This window comes from Anser anser (assembly GCF_964211835.1).
Source record: "Anser anser genome assembly, chromosome: 13".
NCBI classification, from domain to species: domain Eukaryota; kingdom Metazoa; phylum Chordata; class Aves; order Anseriformes; family Anatidae; genus Anser; species Anser anser.
The window spans coordinates 659,929-686,562 of NC_139734.1; the positions used below are offsets into that span (position 1 = coordinate 659,929).

Genomic DNA, 26,634 nt, shown 5'->3' on the forward strand with positions numbered 1-26,634 from the left:
TTGCAGAAGTCGGTGATTTCACTGCCCAATGTCTGTTATTAAGGGCACGATTCATGTCCCGTTATCGTTTTTATTCTTTATTTATGTGTTTATTTTCTGGGGCGGCGATCTGTCACGATGCCCATCGTTCCCCTGCCGTGGGGTAGAATTTAGCGTGACGACTGCCTCCCGGACCAACGGGGCCACGAATCCGGCCTAAAACACTGCTTGTGCGTTGGTTGTCGGCGTGGGGGCTGTTGGTTGTCGGTGCGGGGGTATCGGTTGTCGGTGCGGGGCTTTTCTGACGAGCACTGTGGGCTCGGGGCGCCGTCCCACGCCCGGCGCGGTGCTGCGGCACACCAGCGGTCGGCGCCACGGCGCGGGGAGGCTCTGGAGGTGACTCCTAGCCCCGTGCTTACGGTGGCCGGGCCGGGGTTCATTATGGCGGCCGGGTCCTGAGGGCGGGAGCGGGAGGGCGGCGGGACCGGGACGGGACCGGGGCGGGGCGAGGAACGGGAGCGGCAGCGGGAGGGGGGGGCGCGCGTTCCCGTGAGGGGAGGGGGCGCGCGAGGGAGGGAGGGGGAGGGTGTGAGAAACACTCCGTAGCCAATAACTTGGGCTCAGGCGAGGAGCTCGGCGAAGCAGGAATTTATTCGCGATCGCAGTGGCGGGCGTCCCGTCCGTGCGAGGACTACCGCACACCAAATTTCCCTGGTGTATTGCCAAGCACTTCCCCGTGCAAGGGCTTACCATACACCACATTTCCCGAGACTCTTCCTTTCTCTCCCTTATCTCACGCTTCGTCCGTCTCCGGCCGCGCCCCTCGCGGAGCTGCGGAACCGCGGATCAGGACTCCACACTCGCTCCGTACAAAAGTACGTCTCAATCACACGGCACACAGAGTCTCACCCGACCCCCAAGGCAATACTTCCTATTTCTTACCTTGGTCTGTGCACAGAGTTACCGGATCAATTCTCAAAGCCGGAGTGCCTGCCTTCTTCCCTTCCCCACTCCTTCACGGATCCTGCCTCTTTCATCAGTCTCGGGCCCTCTGTCAGCTCTCCGCAGAACCGCCGCCGTCGATGCACAGGACCGCTGAAATCAGCGGGGCATGCCTTCCTGCTGCTGCGGCGGTGGGGCTCCCCAGTAGGCGACTGGCTCCCGGACGAGCCCCCAAATTGTGAGAAACACTCCGTAGCCAATAACTTGGGCTCAGGCGAGGAGCTCAGCGAAGCAGGAATTTATTCGCGATCGCAGTGGCGGGCGTCCCACGAGCAGGAGCGCCCCTGCTGGTTCCAAAACCCAGTTTATATACTTTTTGATGACGGGACCCTCCCCTGTTTCCCCACTGAGGGGGTGATCCAGGCTCACAATCTGTCTGATGCTTCCCAGACAATGCATGGCCTTCAGTTGCCGGCCTGTTAAATTTCGAATTTCTTTCGACTTTTTTACTGGTTGAAGCGGTAATGGTTCTTCACTTACCTGACTTGACTCAACACCGTGATTTTCCCCGAATTGTTCTACGGAGTCTGGTTGTCTGCATTTTACAAGGTCGCCTGCTAAGCGTTCTTATCGCTGCAAGCACACCTCGATACCCCATTCCTTACCTTTAAACAACGTAACTCTGCAAAAACAACATTTTTATTCCCACGAGGGGCAGGGCAGGCCCCGCGGCGCGTGGCGGCGGGGGGCGGGGGGGCCCCGTGACGGCACCGAACGCGGGGGGGGGGCGGTATGGCCTCGGGCGGCGCGACCGGTAGCGGCGCGACCGGCAGCGGCATGGCCGGCGGTGGCAGGGCCGGTGGCGGCGGGGCGCCGGGCGGCAGCCCAGGAGCCCGATCAGGAGGAGGAGGAGCAGGAGGAGGAGGAGGAGGAGGAGGAGCGGCCGGCGGCAAGGTGAAGAGGCGGCGCCACCGTTTGGGCGCCGCGAAGCCCCCCTGTGCCAGGAGCAAGCGGGTGAGGAGCGGCCCCCCCACAGCGGGCCCTTCCCCCTCAGCCCGCCAGTTACCCCCTTACTTACCCCCTTACCTTACCCGCCCCTTTATCCCCTTAGTTACCCCCTACCCACCTCCTTACCCCCTTAGTTACCCCCTCGACCGCTTAGTTACCCCCTTAGTTACCCCCTCAACGGCTTAGTTACCCCCTTAGTTACCCCCTCAACCGTTTAGTTACCCCCTTAGTTACCCCCTCAGCCCCTTCCTAACCCCCTCAGTTACCCCCTCAGCCCCTTCCTAACCCCCTCAGTTACCCCCTCAGCCCCTTACTTACCCCCTTACCCCTCTACCCAGCCCATTACCCCCCTCCTCCCCCTCCCCTTCACCCCCAGCCCGCTGCCCTCAGGACCCCCAGTGCCACCCCCAGGGCTTTCCCCGCTCCCTGCACCCCTCCTCAGCCCATCATCAATTCTCTGAACGTTACCTGCCAGGCTTTGCTTCTCGTTTGTGCTGTAGGGTACAGCAGGTTGATGGTGAAAGCGGTCCGTCAATTCGGGGTGTGAAAATCCCCGTGCTGGAGGGGGGACGCGCCGAGATCCCTCCCAGCAGCTCTTTGCTAAGAAATGTCAGGACGCCCAGAGAGATGCTCTGGAGATGCCCTCTGCACATGTTTGTTCAGCCAAAACCTCTCCGCTATTAAATGAGCAACGTAGCTGAGGGGACTGATTATCATATGCAAAACCAAGGGAGCGCTACGCATGGATAGCTGCTCAATTAGGTTTTTATCACTTGCAGAAATGCCAAGTCCCTTATACCACATATTGACAATCAATCTTGTCCATCTAAAGCTGGCCTGGAAGGGCAATGCAAACATTCCCCACGCTTACAGAGCAACCGTTGAAACCTCTGGCTTGAACAGTGCATTAATGTTGAAAGTGCCATAGCTTGCGTGTGCCGACACTGTGTAGCTAACTGATAAACCTTACACGTGGATTGAAAATAATCAGTGGAGATGGTTTTCTAACTTTTCCATTGTCTGTTATCTCTGCGTGTTTTCCAGTAGGTTTATTTAAAGAGTGTGCCAGAGCAAACACGTGCATGGGGATATCTGGGGGATTCTGCACAGAGAATGGCTGCTGCACATCCAGCGCAGATCAAATTAACAGTAACTTATCGGGGAAGAATTTTAATGATTTGATAAATAGACAAACTGATAGATGTTACATGTGTGCATTTATTATAGCAGTTAGCTTTGTAACCAGACGAATCGTGCAAATGTTCATAACGTAAAAGGACGAGCTTTGAGCAGATAGCTTGCTTAGAGCATTTGTCAATTAATTTCAGTTTATCTTCAATATCATGTCCACTCTGCAGAAGGTTCTGTGGCTTAATGTTAATTGTCTCTCAGTGATGCAGTTGGGGAGGCACGAAAGCGACCGATGCGATTTTGTGAGGTTATACCTCTGGTTCTGATCCCTACCCCGCTGTTTTTCTCATCCTTCCCCCTACAACTTTAGTCGATAAGTCGATTCTTAGAAATACTTAAATAGATGTGTTTTGTGTGCTTGTGATCGTAATTACAGCCCACGAAACCCTCTGTCTCTTACCATTAAGCTCTGAAGGTGCCTGGGCACTGTAGGCAGTATAGTTAGCAGCTTCAAAGTTCCTGGGAACTAGTCCTGGATCTAATTTACCTTTTTTTTTTCCCCCTGCCTGCAGGAGGGATGATTAGCAGGATGCCTAGCTCATGATTGTCAGCTTTCTGGATATTAATTTTTATTATTAATTTTTATTATTAATTATATTCATTTATATTAATGTATCTTTTATTTAACCGTAGTTCCTGGGGCTTTCGGTCAGGTGGGAATTCTCCGATCGTACCCGATGTATGCCGCAGAGTCAGTCTTCTACAAAATACAGCAACAGCTTTAGAAGGCTCTTGCAAGAGGAGGTGCTGGTGCTATAGCTATAGCTGTGTTTCTTCCAGGACATCTTCTGGGTTAGCCTGACTGTTGAGAGCAGAACTGGTTTTTGTGCGTATAGTCACTGCAATTCAGCATTACTAAAATTGAAAATATTTAGATTCACTGATTTTAATGGGTAGTATGGTCCTGACTGTCGCAGTAGATAATTGCTGAACTTCTGGTTTAGTTGGTTTTCACGGGAGGGTGCGAAGAGGAAGAGTCCTGGAACAAGTCTGTAGGTCAGGAGCTGTTCAGGCGTAGAGTTTCCTGATAGCCTTGCAGATTGACGACCTGCTGATGAATTTTGGCAGAGGTTTCAAAACTTTGAACCTTGCCAAGGTCACTTGGAAGTGCAGAAAGTGATAGGTAGTTGTAAATCAATCTTAGGTGAATTTTAGGTTTACCAGAAGTGTAGCGATCCTATGCCAGGGACCAACCTCGTCGTCATCTTCTGAATATTTGCTGTATAATATCTGTCTTCAAGGTCCGTGGAAGGTGGTATCCCAGCATATGCTGTTGACTGTGTTTCTGTAATTAAACAAGTGTTTTTTCTTTCAAGCAGGGAATAATTAGCAGAATGACAGAAACGGTGAAAAATATTGTACCGGCCTGGCTGCAGAAGTATTTCAATAAGCGTGAGGAGGAGTGTGTAGACAGAAATGAATCTGCAAACCAGGAGGAGACTCCGGTAAACTATCATCACGATTATTCAGATGAAGATACCATAATCGATGAGAGTTTCACGCCTGAACCAGCAGGAATTAGTAGACGAGGTATGTGAAAAATCATTTGGAATTCTGGCCATCTGTATTTATTCACAGATTTCTAGTTTTGAATCTGAATTTCAAAAGGAAATTGGAATGAGGGTTTTGACAGAATGAAAAAAAACCAAAAAAAGTCAAAACAACTGTTTGTGAAACCGTCTTAGCTTTAAACTGTATACACAGTTACGAAGCATACATCTTATGCTCTTGGAAGGCATCAGTTAACTTTAGGTACTCTATTAGCCAGGTGCTAAATGCTGAAAATAAGTCATTTGCAAGTGTGCTGGGTTGCATTTTCCATCTTTTAAAAGATATGGAATGAAAATCTGTCTAATTGCCTAAGGCAATTAAAAAAATTAATTTGTTTTGCAGTCTTCGAAACAAAAGACTAGATGCTAGAATGGCAGAGGAAAATTCCGTCTCGTGTCCCGACTTTGTTTGTTTTGTTTTGTTTTTTTTTTTGTTTTGGGCTTTGATCAATTTAGTAAAGTTCCTCGTTAACTTGATGGTGAACTGGGGAACTTGTGCACGGATGTGGTTTATGAGATTATTATCCTTAAAATATTCAATAACTTTAAGGTCTACGCGGGGGGAGGGGGTGTCTTTGAGAAGGTATTTGGACCGTTGGCAACGAGGTTTGCAACTCCTTTACCTCATGAAAGATTAATTTGTCTTATATCCAGTGCCTCTCACTGTTCCTGTAGTCCTGTTGTATAAATTTGCATCTATTCTTATTTGAGTTTCTCTTAAATTAGCTGTTTTGGGGAAGTCAGCTTTTAATAAGTGAAGAAGTTTTGTCTGAGCGTGCGTAGGTAACCATAGATAATGTGGAAAGTCAGTTGCTTCTGTTGTTGGCAGAATCAAAAAATAAGGAGGAAATATCTTTGCCTCCAATCTCATCTAATTGTAAACAAGGAGATTGATGGCTTTCTGTGTAGCTGTAGCTTGGGAATGAGTTTGGAGAAAAGAATAGAGAAGGTCTTCGTGACTGAGGAACACATGTTGGCTTTCCTATGTAACTGCGTGAAAGGAGCTTTCAGTAAGAACAGCTGCACTGCAAGCTTGCTAACTCCAGGAGATCAGGAGCAGGTGGACACCCTGGAACCTTTTGCAGCTTATGTTGCTGTCCGTGGGTGTCGCTTACTATGCTTAAGAATAAGATTTTTTTTTTTAATTATTACTACATTTTGAAACCAATGTGTTTCTTCAGTTCTGAGGTATCAGTGTGCTGGAGCCTATATTGGGTGGCCTTCCGCCTGAAGAACTTTCTGTATCTCAAACGGTGCTGTCCTAAAAATCTGCTCATGGTTTGGAGAGCTAATTAGTGGTACTGCAGTGGTTATGAAGATTGAACTAACTAGTTTAAGCTTCAGTTCAAGTATCAAGAGGATAGTGGCTCAAAGTCATTTGAATTGCCCAGATTCCTGGGAGAGACAGTAGGCTTTCATCAGGCAAAATACCCATGAATAGTTCCATTCATTTAGCAAGATAGACTTCAAGGCCACCTATTCCAGGCCACTGGCATTGTTTGCAGACCCTTTGCTTCAAGAGGGAAAAATGCTCGTCTGGTTACTTGGGTCAACATCCTTGTCCCTTGGGTCAAAATCCCAATAGTTAATGGGTAGGAGATGATGTTTTGCGTCTAACGTGAGCTGATATGGAAGAACTTGGGAAAAAAGTACTGCAAACGTTCATTTTCATGTTGTGTATTCAGATTAATGTAACCTTTGTTCCAATATTATGGAAGCTGCAGTGTTATCTGTAATTTACCGTGTAATCTCAAATTTTGTAAAGCTTATTGCAAGCTGTACATGGGAGAAGGAGTATATATGTTTGATTTAGTGAACGGCCAAGTCAGCGTTAGAGCATTTGAGCACGGGGTCAGAATGTGGTGTTGTAAAACCTCATAGTTAACTACTTCTGGATGCAACATTAATACTGTGTATCGCAAGCAGTGTTGTTGTTGTAGCCAGACAGTTAGATGCAACCGTATCTGGGTGAGGAAGAAGTTAAATTTGGCTTCTCTCTTTTTGCGCTTAGAACTTGGCAATAGCATGGCTGTCGATAGGAAACAGGTTTTGGCTTCTGTGAGCTTGTCTATAGCAAAGCTAATTATCTCCCTGTTCTTGTCTAGAACCATCCACAAGTAGATCAGCACTGAACTTCCCAGTTGTGTTAACAAGGCCCTCTCTTCATCGGAGCCGTCTGAATTATACCATGCTGGATTCTCCTGTCCCACCTTGTCAGCCCTCGACATCTTCTATATTTGGCATTGGCAGTCCTAGGCTGTCCTTCATAAAAGAAATAGAAGATTCTACCTCTCAACAAGACGATGATAACATCTCAACAACCAGTGATTCCTCCTCTAGAGCATCTGATGAAGGTGATTTTTGTGTTCTCTGTTTAATTGACTTTTTTTTTAATGTGAAGTACCTTGCGTTCTTTAATATTCCACATCACCTTAGTAAATAAAATAGGTGAATGTCAACTTTGGATGCGAGAATTAAATTGAATTTTTAGTGTTTTAGAAGTATATAATCCTATCACCTTTTTAATAGAAGCGTGCTTTGGAATACGTTTATGATACCCTGATGTTAGAAAGAGTCAATGCTGAAATATACACGTTCAGCTAGGTTATATGTAAATTTTGAACTGGGACGGTAGGAAATCAGGCTGACTTGCCGTAGCTTGACAACTAGGCTGATTGTCTAGAAGGAAGAGTGACTCAGAATATCTAACAGACAGCTGGTTAAATGTGAATAAGTGCAGGTGACAAATAGGAACACGAGATGTTTTCCTGTGTTTCAGCAAGAGAAGATAAAGAAACTACTCTGACATAAGCTATAGGCTGTTTTTTGACCTTTCTTGGTAGAAGGCTTCAGCTGTCAATACTTTTCATGTCTTTTGCCAAATTCATTGAGGAAAGCACACCATTTTAAAATAAAAAATAAGCATCGTGTCGATGTAGGTTGGTACGTAGGTCTTCTCGCTGAAAGGGCGAACAGCAGGTTTGCAGCTTTTTCTAGTCCCCCATATAGACAGGGACTGACGTGTGCTCAGCAGGTTTTCCAGAGAACTTTTGTACAGCTGAGTAGTAGAGTAGAGTTGCTGGGCTTTAGCAATATAACCTGAGTGCACTAGAACTTTCTGGTGTGTCTTCGTAAAACATACATGGGCAGAAGATCGTTAACTCTTAGAGCAGCCTTTGGGGAATCTTCCAGGTTTAAAACCTGTGCGATTATGATCTGTGCTGGCCTCCAGCCTTTTACCAACACAGAAAAAAGCTTTGTCCGTACAAATGCACTGATGTTTATGCGGTCCTCTTTTATCTTAGCCTGAAGGAAAAAAATATCTGCATTGGAAGCACAGTATTAACTTGGTAAGATTGCTGAAAACTACTTGCAGCTCTGTGAACAGTTTTCAAGTTTGTAGGTGATACTTGGTTTTCAGTCTGTACGTGAAGTTGATCTATTTAAGGAAGCTGAAGTCATGCTTATTTTTCTGTATTGAAGAACTTGAATTAGTGTGATCTTTATTGTTAAAGTTCTGTATGTACGAGAGGCATTTACATCTAGCATACGTCATTTTGGCAGATGTTGCAGTTTTAAAAAATACTTCATCATCACTGCTCTTGCCCGCAGGAGCTGAAAGAACTCATTCCCTCTCGCAGCATTCTGCAGCTAGCTCTAAGAAACCCGCATTCGGTTTATCTGCTTTTGGAGGACTGTGTCCTGTAAGTACTGCACAGTATTTCTTTTAATCAGTTTGAATGTGTACCTGTTTTTCTATCCACCTATCGTACTGTGTTTCCGTAGGCACGTGGAAGCACATCTGTTTTTAAGCAAAACCAGCTTGGGTTTTCTCCATTTTACCCCGGAAAGACGGCCTATGGTGGTGCAGCTGTAAGATCAAGGCAGCGAAGAACGGAACCTTATCGGGTATGACAAAAGTAGTGTAGTATTAGTAGTCAAATGTAGTAGTCAAACCTGGCTAATATTTATCTGTGGATCTTCTTTTCCAAGCATGCCTACATTCATGCTATGGATATGTTGTATAAACCTGCAGTCTTTGAAAATATCTAAAATCAACTTTGCTGATCCTTTGTTCTTCTGGTACACAGAGGCATGCAGGACTAAATGCAGTCTCAAGATAAGCAGTAACATGCTTTCTGTTTTGAACGATTCATATAGTTCTTGGAGAGAGTTATTTGCCCCCAAGTGTTCTTGGAAATAGCAAATAAAAACTGCTGACAACTCTGATTAGCTAGAGCTGAATCGAAAAGGAAAGTCAAGTCAGGTTTGGTAGGAATGTATTTAAATGAAAGTGACTTTTATCGATAAATCAAAAGGAATTTGAAGAAAATGAAAACGCGGGTTTGCTGGCTCTGTTCTGACAGTCCATTTGTGCAACGGAAAAAGGGCAGTACAAGTACCTCACTTACGGGAAACCTTGAAACCTTGTGGTGCAAAGCTGGGAACCCTCTTTGGTCGGCTATTTTTGTTTTTTACAATATTACTGCATTATGGTAAAAAGAGGAACCAAAATACTAGGCTTTTAAAGGAGAGAGTAGCTTGCTTCTTGCTGCTTGCTGTGAATGACAGCAAGGTACTAGAGAGTCCAGCGAAGGGCCACCAAGAAGATCAAGGGACTGGGAGCACCTCTCCTCTGAGGAGAGGCAGGGACTGCTGGGCCTGTTTAGTATGGAGGAGAGGAGGTTCAGGGGGGATCTTATTGGTGTATATAAATACCTGAATGGATGGTGCAAAGAGCATAGAGAGCCATTGTGTTTTCAGCGGTGCCCAGTGCCAGGTCAAGAGGCAACAGGCACAAACTGAAACGTGAGGCTCTGTCTGAGCATCAGGAAATGCTTTTGCACTGTGCGGCTGATGGAGCCCTGGCACAGGTTGCCCGGAGAGGCTGTGGAGTCTCCCTCTTTGGAGGTCTTCAAGAGCTGACTTGACATGGTCCTGGGCAACCTGCTCGGGGTGGCCCTGCTTGAGCGGGGGGGTAGACCAGGCGATCTCTAGAGGTCACTTCCAACCTTAACCATTCTGTGGTTCTGTGAGTCTCACTTGTGTTTTTACATGCTGCGTGGTCTGCTTCCTGTCTTCACATCGTGTGATAAGCACAGTGTGGTTATATGAGGGGTTTAACCTGGGAAGAAAAAAAGTCACACCAAAGGAAGTTTTCGACTGATATTTGAAGTTGGGTGGTGCAAATAAACAGTTTACTTTTTCAGTGTAATGTTTAGATCTGTTACAGTTTAAATCAGATCTTTATCTTTTAAGACAAAGATTTGCAGCCAACTTTAATCTTGGGGGAAGGGAGGAAGCAAGAGAGAAGTAAAACTAGTTCCTGGTTATGATTGTATACACTGATTTTAAGATGGTACACTTAGACCATCGTGAAACTCTGAGGTCTGTGTTGTTACTGAAAATGCTTTCTGTACCACAAGCCTTTTCTTGAGTTCTGTTTCCCTGATTACTGCTTCGGAGGCCTTAGCAGTCCTAGCATCATCCGTCTTGACCTTTTACAAGTACGGAGTTCTTTTATTGCTCGTGCAACAAGCACGTGCAAGATGCACTGAGGCCCAAGGTAAACTTCATTAAACTCCGAATGTATTCTCTTCTTTATGGCTTAAACTCCCAGTGACTGCATTTTTCTCTGTCATCAGAATATATTGATTGTATCATCAGTGTAGCCTTGGGACGTAAAATACATGCCTCTTTAGCTCAGAATTGACCATTGTAACACTTAAAATGCTAATTTTTCAGGCACAAAGGAGAGCGAAAGCTAGACAAGAAACTGTGCGGTCCCGCGCTACGTTAAGTACCTCAGCACGGCGCATCTTGGAGGCAATGGAGAAGCTGTCAAGCCCTTTGTTGGTAAATAGCACTTCTTTTAATCTGTTTTTGCTTCATGTGTTTATAAAACTTAGTAAATGTGCCATCAAAGCATAAAGATAAAACTATTCTTCCTTACGTTGTGGCCGGTTTAATTTATTGCGCTGTTTTTTCAACAGGATGCTAAAAGAATGGCATCTGTTTTGCCGCTGTGTTGTGTAAGTTGACCATGAACCCCCACATTTTTGTTGCAGGGAACCCTCTCTCTCAGGAAAAAAAAAAATGCCCTCTAATATTTATGCTTTGTTTTTTCCCTTAGCCTCCGGACATAGATAAACCGGATATTACTGACTTCCAGTCCAAACGAAGAAAGGTAAGAACCAATAATGTCTTAAGCTGAGGTAGATAACTTTTTCAATGCTTTATCACTATTAGAAAAATTTTCTCAAACCTCAGTGACAACATAGACATCAAATCAAGTTAATATTGGCATGTATCCACAATAGATGATGGGTTGTGAAGATTACTCAGGTTAAGAATTATGTTATCTTTGTAAGTTGAGAGCAACAACTCTAGAACACACCAAGTCGTTTTATCTTGTCCCCCAACTTGGGGTGAAGCTGCATATTAAAATTCCTCTTGAGGCAAGTTTTCTCTTGAAGAAATGATCACAAATAGAAAAATACTGATTGAGTGGTCATATAGACTTTGTACAGACTTCCGTGTTCATTCGGGCACAGAAAACTAGTTTTTGTGCTTTTTATCACCATTCAAAGTAAAGAGGAGGAAAATTGTTAATTTCCGACGCTATAAATCTTACGCTCCTAAATTCCTATTTGGAGGTAGCACAGAACTGGTGAGAATGCTGTGGTAAAGCATGATTTCCTTTCATTTTCTTTAAAAAATGAAAACTAGTCATCTTTTTTTGATGACTTTAGTTAGGGGTATCATTAAACTGCAAAACTGTACCAGGCACAATAGCTCTTGGTGTATTAAATGCCTAACTGGGGGAATTAATATTTTTCATTTTTACCTTTAAAACCAGCGATGAACCATCGTTGGAGTCTGATAAATTTTCCATAAAATTAAATGGGCATCTCTTTCTGCGAAAACATCTGTGTTTCCAGTATCAGTCTGAGTGTACAAATGACCACTTGTTAAGTGTATGGGCTTCTTAGGCTGGAAATCAAAGTGGACAGTAATACTGGTTGCTTATTGCTTTTAACTCTTTCAATCTCTGTATTGTTTAGCCAGCACAATCTCCATTTGGTAAAGTTCTAAAATGAATGTAGCAGCAACTGCTTAGTTTTTAGGGGGGTAGAGGTTTTTTTTTTCTTTTTCTTTTTCGACGCTATAAATCTTAACGCTCCTAAATTCCTATTTGGAGGTAGCACAGAACTGGTGATAATGCTGTGGTAAAGCATGATTTCCTTTCATTTTCTTTAAAAAATGAAAACTAGTCATCTTTTTTTGACGACTTTAGTTAGGGGTATCCTTGGGCTTATTAAATTGCAAAACCCTTAAATGACCACTTGAAGATCAGGTGACTGAAGGAAATAACAAGATGTGCAAACTTTTCATCTTCTGTTCTAATGAGCAAAGGGACAGTGTCTCAAGAAGTTTCTGTGCTAATTCCTTGATTGGATGGATGTATAATTAAGTTTACAATCACTTCAGAGTTTACAAACATCTCAGATTTCCTGGACCATCTTTTCACCATCTGCCAAATTACAAGGGCATGGAGAAGTGAAGTATATCATAAATATTATCCAAATAACTAAAACCAAATCTGGTGTGAATTCTCAGTTATATTATAGCAATATACCTGTGATAAGGCATTAAGAAAGATCTGCCAGATTTGCAACAGAGAGCCTGAAATTGTCAGCCACTAAATGAATGTTGCACGCAGCTGTCAGTGGGTGAAAGGAGATAGATTGTCTATTCATAATACTAGAATTCATAATGGTGGCGGGAGAAGGGTAGCCCGCGATGAGAAGCAATTATTTGCTGAGGAGATGATCGTTTGTTTTCCTGCTAAAGTGAACATGCGGTTGACGGAACACTTGTGCACTCAGGCTAAACTTCTGCAGTGGGTAGCAGTGATGTGGTATTTTTCTTATTTCAAGGAACTGTACCAGGCAGAATAGCTCTTGGTGTATTGAATGCCTAACTGGGGGAATTAATATTTTTCTTTTTTACCTTTAAAACCAGCAATGAACCGTCGTTCACTCGAAGTAGATTTGTGAACTTACATAAAACATGTCTTATTCAAGGTTTCAAACTGAATGTAATATTTTTTAGAAAGATGTATTTTTGTATACTTTAGAGAGAGTGTGAATCCTATTACTAAGAGCTGGGAGATACTGTGAAATTAAAGCTGCAGCGTAAACAATTTCCTGTTGGTATTGATTTGAACAATAGCATGCTTCCTAAGACTGTATTTTCTGATCCTTAAGACCGCAGGCGGAGCCATCGGTAAATCTTGTAGCCTTTAGGGTTTGTTTTCTGTCTGACAGTTCAGTTAAGTCAGTTTTGCAGAACACGCAGTGGTCTGTGTTAAAAATTAACTCTGGTCTGTGAAAATGCTTTGAAAAGGGAAGTCAAACCCACTACTTGAAGTGCATCTAATGCACATGTAAAGCATTGGATCATATTTTAATGAATGAGATTATTGTAAGACTGACAAGTTGGTTTTTTTGAGTGTGTTCTATTGTTTGTGTAACTTTGAAGAGGGAAAATGTAGGGAATGTGAAGCCCAGAAGCCTGTATAATTAGTTGCTTAACACTTCGAATGTTAAATTAATGAATTAAGCTACTGAAAAAAAAAAAATCACAGTGTGGGCAGAGGAAAAGATAGGAGCATATTCTAGGAACATGGGTTATTTTAATTATGGTAGCATGAATTATTTTGTCTATGAAGCTAACTGCCAAATTTTGAAATGGAATTCAGTCAGACTTTGGCTACTTATATATAGCTTTATGGATTTCGTTACTGGTTTTCTGGTGATTTCCCTCTACAAGTTGAACGGTCTTCAGAATTTTCAAATCGTATTCACTGAGTGCCAAGACCGATGGGGGGAGGTTTATAGTTCTGTAATTTGTTTTCATCAATAAATATTGGAATTAATTTGGGTGGACGTAAGGATAAATTGATTGCTGTTTCCCTTTCAAAGCTGGAATCCCAGAATGCATTCCAGCCTCCACCTGTTAAGAGACTTGTGACACCAATGGTAAACCGTCAACCGATGCGTTATACGCGGTATTCTGAACCATCACCGACTTCAACTACTCAGTCCAGCAAAATTTGCCAGAGAGTAGACACAAAGTACCAAGTGAGTACATTTTTGAGTCCTTATGTGCCTGTTTTTTTTTTCCAGTCTTGGAATGTTTCTCAAACCAATTGTTATCCTATCTTTGCAAAAAGTACTGATAGTATGTTTGAGGCGAGCTTTAAGGCAGTGGGAACCATTGTGAAATAGATTGAGCTTTTATGGATTTAATTCTGTTTTTGAAACACTCAGTGTCTTGTGGTTGTTTTCACGATGTCATGATGTGCTATTGAGTCATCCTGTTCTCAGTGAAAGAATATTAAAAGACAGAAATGTTTTCCTTTTATATTCTCATGTACACAAAGCTGTCACTGATGAAACATGCTCGTGTTCTGTGTAAACTATTCCAGGTGAGCTATGTGCTCCAAGTGAGAGTTCTGACAATGTGCTGAGTTATCGGTTTTGATTGCTTTGGAGTAGATGGAGTCTGATAAATTTTCCATAAAATTAAATGGGCATCTCTTTCTGCGAAAACACCTGTGTTTCCAGTATCAGTCTGAGTGTACAAATGACCACGTGTTAAGTGTATGGGCTTTTTAGGCTGGAAATCAAAGTGGACAGTAATACTGGTTGCTTATTGCTTTTAACTCTTTCAATCTCTGTGTTGTTTAGCCAGCACAATCTCCATTTGGTAAAGTTCTAAAATGAATGTAGCAGCAACTGCTTAGTTTTTAGGGGGGTAGAGTTTTTTTTATTCTTGTTTGTTGATAAATGATAGAAAACAGAAAAGTATGTCCCTTTTACGGGGTTGGCAAACACAAGTTTTGATGAAAACTCTCCCCCCCACACACACAATTTTTGTCATTTTGTTTAAAATAATTACTTTCTTTGTTAGAGGATTTGACAAATTTGATTTAGTGTTCTATCAGTTTGTCCTCAATGCTGAGTGAAGCAGTGATGCTTACTTTAGCCCCAAAATTTAACTGAACTGTACCCACAATGCTGAATTACGGAACAACGTTAAGTAGGTGAGGTGTATTCAGTGCTATAAAATTAAAAATAAATAAATAAAATAAAAACCACAAAAAAACCACATGAAGTGGTTGTTGGTACTTTGTGTATGCTGTACATATTCAGCTAAGTCTTGAACTAAACTTAACTTGCAGGGGATGAGAGAGAAGACTTTGCCTGCAGAACAGCGAGCAGAACCATCTGAAAGGTATGACATCTATTAATTTAAAACTTACTTGAAGAAAGAAAGAAATCTCCTTTTTCAGTACGGTCTGCACCTGAAAGGTGGTGACAGTTCTCAGTAAAAGGAATGGGAAATCCAATGAAAATTTTGTATTTTGAGGGAGCTGCAAAGTCTGGATTGTGTTTGAAGATCAATATAACTTTGAGAAAATTGTTGTTTTTATGAAAGGAAGGAAGATGAGCAAGAATAAAAGTACTGATACACCACTTTTTATCCCAAGTTTATCTTCTGAGTAGGATACGAAGATGGGAAACGAGGCACGTTATAATGCTGTATCCACAGAAAGGATCTTTGCTATTGGAGGCCTAATTTTTTCCTTCTACAGGAAATATGGCTCATTTTGTAGTTTAACTAAATCTGTAGCGTTACAAATTTTGCTTTGACAGATATTTCATGGTTTATAACTCAGTTTACTTATAACAAAATAATTTGTCCCTCCTAATGTTCCCTAGGGGAAAAGCTATTAGTTTTAGCTATTTAATTGCTTGCAGTTTGAAAGCTCTGTCCTAATGGGATGATTCTTTCTGAAGTATTCTTTAGAAGGTGAAGTAGGGGAAGTGAGTTACAGTTCAGGAGGATGTTTATTGATGTGTTTTTTTCTTTATTTTTTAAGCAAAAACATGGAGGAAGATTTATGATTTATTATTCTTTTTTTTAATACTCCTTTCATGATGAAGTTAATTGTCTGCTTTGAGTTCACATGAAGACCATGTGTTCTTTAGGATCATTTGAGGCCAAATGCTAACTCATCTCTAAAATAAAAAAAATCCAGCAGAATTAATTGAATTTCTTCTTGAGGAGACTGCTTTGTGTTATACTGCTTTCTTGGTTTAGGTCAAATGAGTTATCCTCCAGATAATATTGATGGCTTTTCCTTCTGGGCAAATGGTGTTTTGGGTAATAATGCTTGAGTTAAGGGACTTTGCACTCGGTTTTTAGGGGGTCGCTCTTTTCAAAGAACAGTAGCAGGGAATTTTGTTGACTCTATGCTCATCTGCCAAGCAATTCTTAGGTGACCATGGGCATTCTTTGGCTTGCAGAAAGAACTCAACACTTTGTTTTGGCATCTAAAAGTTGGACTTCACAACAACCACCTTTTTAGGGGTGGAAGCGACTGGCTTTAAGGTTCTGGTACAGGTGCAATCAGGTGCTGGGTTTTAATTATGTTTTTTTCAAACTGTTCTAAATTGTCTCTGTTAGAACTCCTTTCTACTTCTCCATTTAGGAAGGAGATACAGAAAACTCACACTGCTTTTGATTTCGTTCACAAAGTTTATTGCAGTGCCCTACCTTTTGTTTGTAGAGTAGGTAGTGGTGGTAGTGTTTTTTGTGATGCTGGTCTCTGTTGGGTGCCATGTTCTGGAGCAGGAGCACCACACTGATCTGCTGGCAAGAGTCCCTTTGGACAGTTGAGTTGGAATACTCAGTAAATCTCTGGCCCACCAATGCTATATATCTATGCGTGTGTGTGTATATATATATATATTTTATATCCTGAGTCCAATTGTAGATTAGACTTGCTTGAAGGCTGACAGCTGTCTTTGCCCCCTTGAAGCTCACAGGTGTTAACAGAAAGAGGAATATGGGCTGTTATGGGCAAGCGATAGTTGTCTGAATGAAGATCTATTTTGATGTAAGACTTTTTTCAGAATTCTAATGGATTGACAGTTCGGATTAGAGAAAAGTCTGAGCATATGCCTTAGGGATCTTTCTTCCTCTATGCAGTTACAGTGCTAAGCAGGCTGTTGTCAAGTATTTGACAAGTTTAGACCAGTTCTCCTCCTCAGTATTGTGGGAGTTTGACCTGGTGTCTTCCAGTGCGATCTAATGCACTTCTGTACTGACTGACTGATTGGCTGCAAGATAAGCTTTGATGTCATGGTTTTTCCAGGCATACTTCATTTTCTTGCCATAGTACTTTTGTTAGAGTTATTCCCTATTCCACTTCTGGTTTGGGTTATTTTTTCCCCATTTGCTCTTGGATTAGGATATCTTTCTGGTTTTGAGCTAGGCTTTTTTAAGTACCAGAAAAACGCCTTTGTATGCCTTACAAAAGGGATCTGTATTCATGTCTGAAAAGACTTCTGGAATGTTGGCATACCCAAACACCTCTGCTGTTCCTGCTGATGGCCACATGAAAGCCAGAGCTGCTTCTGAAGCTTAGGCCATATTACCTTGCCACACAAGTCTAAGGCGTCCCTATTCTATCAGAGCTGTTGGCAGTGTTTCCCATGTGTATGTGTGCATATGTGCACTCTTTCTGTATTTTTGTGAGCTGTTCTTTTATATCCCTGCAAAAGATACACGTGCATCGCAGAATCAGAGAACCAGTCCTATTTAAAGGAAGCACTGGAAAATAACAATCTAAATCAGCTCTTCTATTTCAGGTCTTCTGGCTTAGTCATTGTTCCCATGTGAACGGTGCACTTATGTATGTCCTTTTCATTGCTGCTGTTAATAAAGTTTTTCCTATTTAGAACATCAAGTATTTACCAGCGTTTAGCAACTTGTGAGACAGCTTTAGTTTTTTTCTGATCAGCAGGTTTCAATTCTAGGACTAATAACAGCTCTAATATCTTGAAAAAAAAATTTGGCTGGTAATTTTTTTTTCTCTTGTTTCCCCCAACTTCTGTACTGTCGTGTGCTAGCAATGTGACCAGCTACAAATTCAGTACTGCTGCGTCCAATGGTCTGTCTTCAGGAGTGAGTAGCGGAGGTGGCAAAATGAGAAGGGAAAGAGGAATACACTATTTATCAAGAGCTGTACAAGAACAGGTAAGTGACTCTTAAATTAATTGCTGTCACTGAGCTTACTGAAGTAACTAGCTAAGTGTGTCAGTTTTATTGCATCATAGTAAATTATAACAATACCGCTTTATTTTTGCATTGTTTTTGTTTTCTTGTGGGTTTCAGAGCAGGCTCCAATTGATTTCCTGTGTTTGAATACCTGAACTTTGCTTATGTAATTTTGAAATTTTTAATTCTCTTACCTTGGAGATTCTTCAAACTATAACATTTCTCGTTAGCAATTGAATGAATGAGTCCTAAGAAGAGAAGTTTTGGTGAAGGTTTGTATAGTTTTTCTACAGGAATGATACTTGAAACGAGTGCCAAGTATAAAAAGAAAAAAAAAGCTTAATTTTTGGTTTCATATTTAAGTCATACAGAAAGATACAGGCCAAGAGTGTGAAAAAGAGTAGTAGAAGAGAGCATTCTGCATGTCTGCTAACGATGACTCAGTTTTTGATACTCACCAAACTCATTGTGAGAGAGTTTTTTTCTCATTTTAATAGGAAAAATCTATTCCATAAAACTATGACCATGAATATTCAGATTATTTTTTCTTTTATTGGATGTTATATAAGCTGCCTGTAAGTTAATTTAAGTATTTACGTTAACATTAAGTATTTAATTAATATTAAGTTAATATTAAGTATTTAAGTTAATTTAAGTTTCAAATCATTAAATGGGACTTCCAGATGATGCAATATAAAGAAATCATAAACACTGTTGTTTATTCCTGTAACGCAAATAAAATAATGGTCCAAATATCAAAAGTTCCATAAACTTTTCAAATCAAAACTGTGAAACAGATGTAAGCTACAGGATGCACTGAATATCAGTAGTACCAACTTACATCCCTTCCTAGTCATTTCTAAGTAGATCATGATAGTACTGTACAAATTTTGGTCAGATTTCCTATGCCATTTAAAACATAACTCATCCAATCTTAGTAATCAAATAAAGTAAGTGGCAGGGATGAAAATTGAAGTTGTTAAGAGGCTGTTTTCTGATTTTTATATTTGCATCCTGATACATGGTATAGACTGTATTTACCAGAACACAATCTTCAGTGCTGCTAGTCTGACTTTCTTTGGTGCTTTTTGTGTTTAGTTTGGTTGTTGAACCTACCTGCTTCTTTAAACATTACCTTTTTCCACGTTCACTGCTGTAGTGACTTTAGAAACTTTGGCAGCTATCCCGCCTAATTTTGCAAGAGGAACACTTTCTCACTTGTCTTGAGAGTGTACTCTTAATTGAAGCCATGCGAGGGTAGTTAGAAAGGATGATGCTTCTCCAGAGCTTTGATGACTAAAGTATAGAAAAGAAAGAAAAAAAATGTGATCTGTGCGTCTCTGTTCTGCACAGGTTTTGAGTTAACTTTCAGTGTTCTTGCTGTACAGTTGTTGAATAGAGTATAATGTGGAAGCAGGCCTGCCATAAATTAAAATGACGTGGTAGACAGAGGTGGGGAGATCGGGATTTCTTCTGGAAACTTGCTTTCTCTTAATTTGTACGGATTTTTGTTCTATTTAATTTTGTTAATAAATTGGGTGCGATGGGGTGAGAAAGTAGTATGTCTTGTATAAGAAAAATTAAAATTTGCAACTTTAGGAAGTGGAGGAACCAGTGCTACCGAACATACCCCTACCCATCAGTGCTGCATCGCTGCCTCAGTTCAATTCTAGTTTCATTGGTAGTAGCGCTGTCTCAGCGTCACCGAGCGCTGTTTCAACAGCAGCAATGAGCACGGCAACTCCAGCAGCTGCGACGGGCATGGCAAATCCATCAGAGGTGGAGGGCATGACAGATCCATCAGAGGTGGAGGGCATGACAGATCCATCAGAGGTGGAGGACTTGACAGATCTATCAGAGGAGGAGGTGGAGGACATGATTTATACAACGGCGACGTCGGGCATAACGTGTTCAACAGTGCCCTCAGGCTTGACATATCCAATAATGGCGGCGGGCATGCCATATCTGCTGATGACAAAGGACAAGGCAAAGTCAACAGCGGCAACGACAAGCGTGGCAAATTCAACGGAGGCGGCAGGCATGGCAGATGCAGCAGCGACGGCGGCGGGCAAGGTAAATCTTTATGCTATAAATAATGTTTACAATGAGTATACTGCTTTATTGCGAGTTGACTTTTTCTGTGGTGCTCATGAAACTAACAAATATTAGTTTCTACGCAGCTGAATGAATTGGGGTTGTATGCCAGTTTGGGGAAAAAGGCATAAATGTTTTGATTCTGCTTCTCTCAGTCTTAGAGCCTGCCAACTCCCATTTAACGTGATTGTATAACTGCTTCAAATGCTGTGGAAGTCTGCGGGGGAAGGGGGGTGTGGACTTTATGCCAAGTTATTTATAGTGGTTTTGGCAGGGGTAGAGTTAATTTTCTTCGTAGTAGATGATGCTGTGTTGCAGATTTGTGAGCAAAACAGTGTTGGTAAGGCACTGGTGTTTTAGCTGTTGCTGAGCAGTGCTTACACAGTGACAAGTCCTTTTCTGTGTCTCACGCTGCCCTGCCAGCGAGGAGGTCGGGGATGCACAAGAGGCTGGGAGGGCACTCAGCCAGGACAGCGGAGCCCAGAGGACCGAAGGGATATTCCACACCATTTAGCATCGTGCTCAGCAATAAATGCTGGGGGAAAGAAGGGGAAGGAGTGGGGAGTATGTACAGGGTTATGGCATTTGTCTTTCCAGGTAGCCATTACATGCGATGAGTCATTAATGCTACCTCAAATTTAACAACTTTACTTCTTTACTTCCAGTTCTTTTCCCTGTTCCATTTGGAGGGAGTGAGCGAGTGGCTGTGTGGTGCTTAGTTGCCTGCAATGGTTAAACCACAACTTTATTTAAGTTATTAAATTAGAGGTAACGTGGTCATATAAGCCTCACATAGAATGAGCCTAGGGTGCAATAATTGGCATATTATTGCAATAAAATAAACATTAATCTGTTCCAGAGTACTTGAAATATTTTTTGTACGGTTTGAAGTAGACAGCTGCTTTAACATGTTGAGGTGTTTGCTGAAGTTCTTGGAGTATCATTGGGCTGAGTTTGCCGTTCTTCAGCTTCCTGGCTTGCTTTTCCGTGCATTTAGACCTAAGTAGCATCTCCAGCTTTTCCTCTCAGTTTCTGGAATTTGGTTTTGAAGATATTGTCCTATACCCACTTGGAAACTTCCCTGTGTTTTATTATTACTTTTATCTGCAAAATAACTCAAACATCAGGTTTTTCGACGTCACTGCGGGACTTCTGTTGGGTAGTGAATTCAGGTAGTTGTTGCTCTTAAATATAAACCTTTAATTCTTTTGAAAATACAGATACAACCAACAAGTACTGTTAGCAGTCCTGAGTTTGCGTTTTCATCTCCAGTTGTGAAATCTACTGAGGCAGAAGTGCTACCTACGTCTTCTGTAAGTAAAATAATAAAGGAGCTTGACTTTTTTTCTTAGGCATTTAGTAGGCTGTTGCAGAACACTAAAGCAGAATCTGCCTTGATGGAGAAAAGTATGTAGGCTTCTGGCTTATAATTTGTCATTCAGCATGCGTGCTACAAATGTGAAGAGCAGCTTTCAGATTTGGTTTTGTGTGTGCATTCGATTGAAGTTCCTGTGGCTTGAGAATCTGAAAAACCTCTCTTGTTCATAGCAGATTGGGTTTACATTTAGTGTTCCCGTTGTAAAATCGGCAGAACTTTCTGGACCCAGTGGTACTCCAGTGACGCCCTTTCTTACCCTAGGTAACTGAAACTTTAGCACTTCAGATCTGAAGTGCTGATTTTCCTTTTTTTCTTTATTAAATCTTCAATCTGTCCTGTCTGCGCATGCTAGCAATTCCAGGCAGTGTTGGACTTCTGCAGTATTTTTCCAGTGACAGATCTGCTTTTATATTTTTTTTTTGTTTTGTTGCTTTTTGTTTTGCTTGTAATCATAAAGCATTGCAAAGTAAGTAGAATTTGTGAAGATTCTTATGTGAGAAGCATGAAAGCTGGAAATTCTTGTTTCTAACAAAAGTGAGTATAATCTGCTCTAACTAGGTCACATTGTGAAAGCTGTTTTTGTTTTCTTTTGTTTCAAAAGACACCACCACCTCAACCAACATCAACACACAGAAAGAGGAGGTCAAAGATTTTGCTGGTGGTCCCTTCACCACTGCCCACGTCTTAAAGGAAGGAAGCGTCTTAGACGTTCTAAAAAATCCTGGAGAGATAATGAACTCCTTTTAAAAAGATGCTGCAAAAAATACGCTAGCATTTTTTATTAAAAAAAAAACCAACACACGACTTATGGTTAATAGAGTATCTGCTATAAATATGAATGTAGGAGAGCATTACATTAAGCGCTGCGTTTGTTAGGGTGCATCTGCCCCCTTCTATTCTAAGTGGTGTTTGTTGCTGGAAGTAAAACTGCAAGATGAAAAGCAGATGGGTTGCATCTCCTTTACGTGTTAGGATGTAATTGTAAATGAGGTACTAAGAGAATTAGCCAGATAATCGGTGTTTCATTTTAAGTAAATACAATTTGTGGAATTGAAAAGGAAATGTTTGTAAAGCTCAACACTCCTGTCCCACCTTCAGCCCAGGTGAAGAAAGAATAGGAAAGAGCTTCAGTTCCAAATACATGGCGAAAGCTGCGAATCTTTGGGCCTTAGCTTACAATGGCTCCTGTGGATTAAAATTTAAACTGCAAACAGAAGTGGAGTGTTTTACGTTAAAAACCCTTTTCTGAATTTTGTTTTTAAGCAATTGCAATTGTTTTCAACAGTTTCATAAAGTGTGTCTGTGGAAAAGATATCTTTTAAGAAAAAGGGCTTTATTGAATTTGATCTTTTCCCAAAAGTCTTCTTCTAACTTACATACTTGTTAAGAAGGCAGCACATTTCTCTGTTGGAAAGAGCTAAGTGAGAGAAAATACATTGTGCATTTTGTTTAAGGAAAGACCTCTGAGTGAAGTGACATTCACTTTCTTTATCGGTTTAAAAGAAGCAGAATCTAAATCCACATTGTTCAAAGACTTCATTTTTGACTAAAAAAAACCCAACAAACAAACCACAAAACAACTATGTTCAAGGTAGATTTACAAGCAACTTGAGCTGCTGTTTAAGATGCATTTCCTTTAGTCTTTCTGTATTAGTAGCTTGTCTTTTCTGTTAAAATTGCCACCTTTTAAATAAGGAGTTGTCCTGTGTCCGATGCATTTTGAAAAAGATTATAGAAAATTAGACAGTTGTTCAATTGTCTTGAGTTTTTATTATTTAATTAATATTCAGCATCTGTGGGAAAATACCGCATGGATTGCTGCTCCGAGTACAAACTTCTGTACAGTTACTGGAGTAGATTTGAGTCATCTGCTACGGAAGGAGGAGCTTTAGAAATTTGATTCGATTGGGCATCGCGTCTTAATCAAATTGTATTATTTCCATTCCACGTTGGACTGTCAGATTTCAGTCAGCTACTGTCTGTTTGTACTTGTATCGACCAGTGAAAATGTTGATTTAAAGCTTGCTTGGAAACAAAGAGTTAAATGAAGCTTTAACGAAATGTTCTGTTGTGACCCAGTGCAGCAGATGAAATTTCATCCGTTTAGATAAGATTTCTGGGGACTTCCTGTTGCGCTCGGTCTGAATGTCTAGTTGTAACCGTTGGCACCTGAGTTGAAATTTTTGCCCTCTAGTAAAGTCACTTAGTTACATGTAGTGAGGTGCTGCGCTAACAGGAAGACTTTTTTTTCTTGCTTCCTAGACTTTGGATTGTTGAAAACACGCTCTTCTACGTCTGCACAACCTACAACAAGCACAGTGGTTTATACTAGGCCTGCAATAACAACTTTTTCTGCAGGTAAAGAGACTTCTAAACAAGCATCGTACTGGCAATCTGATACATGTGACCCTTTTCTGCAAAACAAAGACATAAAGGACAAATGTGTAACTTGTCAAGCTACTAAAGCCTCAACAGTTGAGAGTATGAAACAGACAGTAAGTTCAAGTCAATGCGACACCTCAAAGCCAGCAGCGCCCCCAGCAGGGATGCTGGGCTTTGGAGACAAATTCAAAACAGTACCTGGAACGTGGGATTGTGATACATGTCTTGTCCAAAACAAACCGGAAGCTACAAAATGTATAGCATGTGAGACACCAAAACCTGGAACGGGAGTAATGCCTGCTCTGACATGACCAGTGGTCACAGACAGCTCGGTGACAGTGACATCCTCCTCGAGCAGCACTGACACAACAGCCACTCTGGGCTTTGAAGACAAATTTAAGAAGGCGAAAGGCTCTTGGGACTGTGGAATATGCCTTGTACCAAATAAGACGGAAGATAACAAATGTGTAGCCTGTCAGTCTGAGAAACCAGGTATGGTCCTTTTTTTCCTGTTGTTTCCATCCTAGCCTCTGTGAATCTTGTACAGAATAAAAGTACGTTGCATATATGGAATATTTTAAGCAACACGATTCCCAGGTACGGTTGATGGGTTAGCGGCTGTCTGCAGGATTGGTTTACAGGCACTTCAGAGGTCTCAGCCCAGGTTCCAGCCTGTCGCATAAATTGAACTGATTGTGAAATGTATTAGTACGGAGCTGGATCAATGCAGATACCCCCGGCTTTGCAGCTGGTGAGGGAAGGTGGCTGAAGTGAGTGACTTAATTTAAAAACAACATAGTGATTTTTCACTGGCGAAAATGAGAACTCCATAGAAAGAGTTAAAAATGACTGCGTTTTTCTCTTTCAAAAAATAAGTAAAAAAAATTACAGAATGTGTCCAAAATGCCTCTACTCACCGTTTGTATGTAATTGAGGGGAGATGTGAAGCCAGATTTCAAGACAGTGTAGTCTTAACTAGTCTTAAGCTAAAGCAGAGAGATGCCTATGAAGGTCAGTGGTAGGCTTCAAGAAAGCGAGTGACCCGCTGGGTAACTTCTTCAGGGCAGTACTGGGTTGTTTCCCATTGTGTGTGACCGTAATTGATTTTGAGCGTGGTTGTATTGTTTTTAAAATACGATTCTAATTCTAACTTTGACTCTAAATGTCATTTAACATGCCATTACATCGAAAAACACCTGTGCAAATATATCGTGGAAGAAACAAATTAAGATGGACTAGACCGGGCTTTTGTAATCATCCTGTGCGGTAAGACTGAAATTTCATGAGGTAAGATAATGGATTTCAGACAGAGTTGATTCTCTTGGACTTCCAACCTCTGAGCGGTCAGTCGGCATCTTTGTCTGAGGCTCTTGCCATTGCAAGGAGGAATTTTGGAAATGAGGGGTTTACTGTGACCATGGTGCAGTGAATTGCACGGTTACGTTGCACTTGTCAGGAGGAAGAGCGATGCAAGTAATACTAGGATAAAAGTTTTCTGCGTGTGCCGTGGAAGGGAAGAGCCATTCTTGTCTTTCCGGTTTTGAATTTGAAGCGTTATCTTCTGCTTCTCTCTTAAAAGGCACCTTTTTTTTTAAAAGGCACCTGTCAGGCCTCTTTATGGAGGTTACACTGTGGTCAACAGCAGCAGAAGCTTGTGTGCTGAACAGAGTTGTGTGTTGTTTGGAAGCTTTGAGTTCCACTCTGGTTTTTTTGTTTGTTTCTTTGTTTCTTTGTGGGTTTTTGGTGGCTTTTATTTTTTTCAGGGGCGGGGGGGGGAGTTGCGGAGTAGTTTTGAACATTTCTGTGGGATTTGACAAATCAAATTTAAAAGTTAATGCTCATTTTATAGTTCATGTTCAAACAGGATGGTTAACTGTCTTGTTTGTCTCACAGAGGGTCCAACACCTGTGACCAGTAGCAGTGCATCTGCATTTTCTGCTCCTTCTGGAGAATTTCTGGATTTAGACAAATTTAAGAAGCCTGAAGGAAGCTGGGATTGGGAGACCTGCTTGGTTCAAAACAAAGCAGAGGCCACGAAGTGTGTAGCCTGTGAAAGTGCAAAGCCAAGCACCAAAGCAGAGCTCAGAGGTAATACTTAATGATTAAAACGAGGATGCATATTCTGTGATTTATTTTTTGGTTTGCTCTGATTTTTTTTATTTTCTTACCTGTTAAGCACAATTATTTTTTCCTTTGAGGTGTGGCAAAATTATTCGTTTTTCCTGTAGGAATATTGCCTAGATAACTTCTGTTTCCACACTTTTCCCCAAGAATAAGTTTATCCTTTTTAGAGAAAAGCTTTCATTAATGACGTGCTTGTTCTTTACATGCCCTACACGTTGTTCATTTGGAGTTCAGACTAAAAACATGATCTTTCAAAGAAGTTCGTATACTTTTTAAAGCCAGGTGGTGGGCAGAAAACACAATTGTGAAAAGTTTTATGTAGAGAGGAAGCATGGGGTTTTCTTGTTTGTTTTACTGTTTGGTTGGTTGTTTGTTAAACAGTTTTGACTGGAAAGATCAGGACTAGAATGTAGTTCAAACCTTCACGTACTGCAGATACACCGTGGGTTACGGACTTGACATTCACTTATTTCTGCAGGTTTTGGTACTGCGACTGCGTCCACAAAATGCTGCCTTGCCATCATTTACATTCGGTGTTCACTCAGAGTGTTCAGGTGCAGAGTCTGCAGCTGCCTCACAGTTTATTTTGGGAAGGACAGAAGAGAAGCAGGATTCTGTCACTACTGCTGCTCCGTTAGTGTTTGGAAAGAAAGCTGACACTGAAGAGTCAAAGACACAGCCTATCTTTTCAGTTGGGAAGTCCGAGCGTACAAAAGAAGAGAGCACAGCAAAACCTATGTTCAACTTCAGTTTCGTTAAACCATCAGAGAAGGAACCTGAGCAAGCAAAGCCAGCTTTTTCATTTGGGGTCCAAACCAGTACTTCAGGTAAACAGAGTATCTTTTGTCTTCA

General features: G+C 41.6%; 1 protein-coding gene and 1 pseudogene across 2 annotated transcripts in view; both read left to right on the top strand.

The window, feature by feature from the left end:
* The window catches only part of LOC310880929 (uncharacterized protein C6orf52), a 39,165-nt gene that overhangs the window by 6,549 nt on the left and 5,982 nt on the right, over window positions 1-26,634 (top strand). The window lies entirely within an intron of this gene.
* On the top strand, window positions 1,837-26,613 carry LOC310881157 (nuclear pore complex protein Nup153-like; annotated as a pseudogene). The gene is made up of 16 exons: window positions 1,837-1,935; window positions 4,440-4,650; window positions 6,776-7,024; window positions 8,235-8,374; window positions 8,457-8,579; window positions 10,416-10,526; window positions 10,664-10,702; window positions 10,804-10,857; window positions 13,658-13,816; window positions 14,920-14,972; window positions 17,657-17,783; window positions 19,404-19,583; window positions 19,638-19,670; window positions 23,559-24,150; window positions 25,552-25,746; window positions 26,261-26,613. The product of its transcript is annotated as a nuclear pore complex protein Nup153-like (transcript).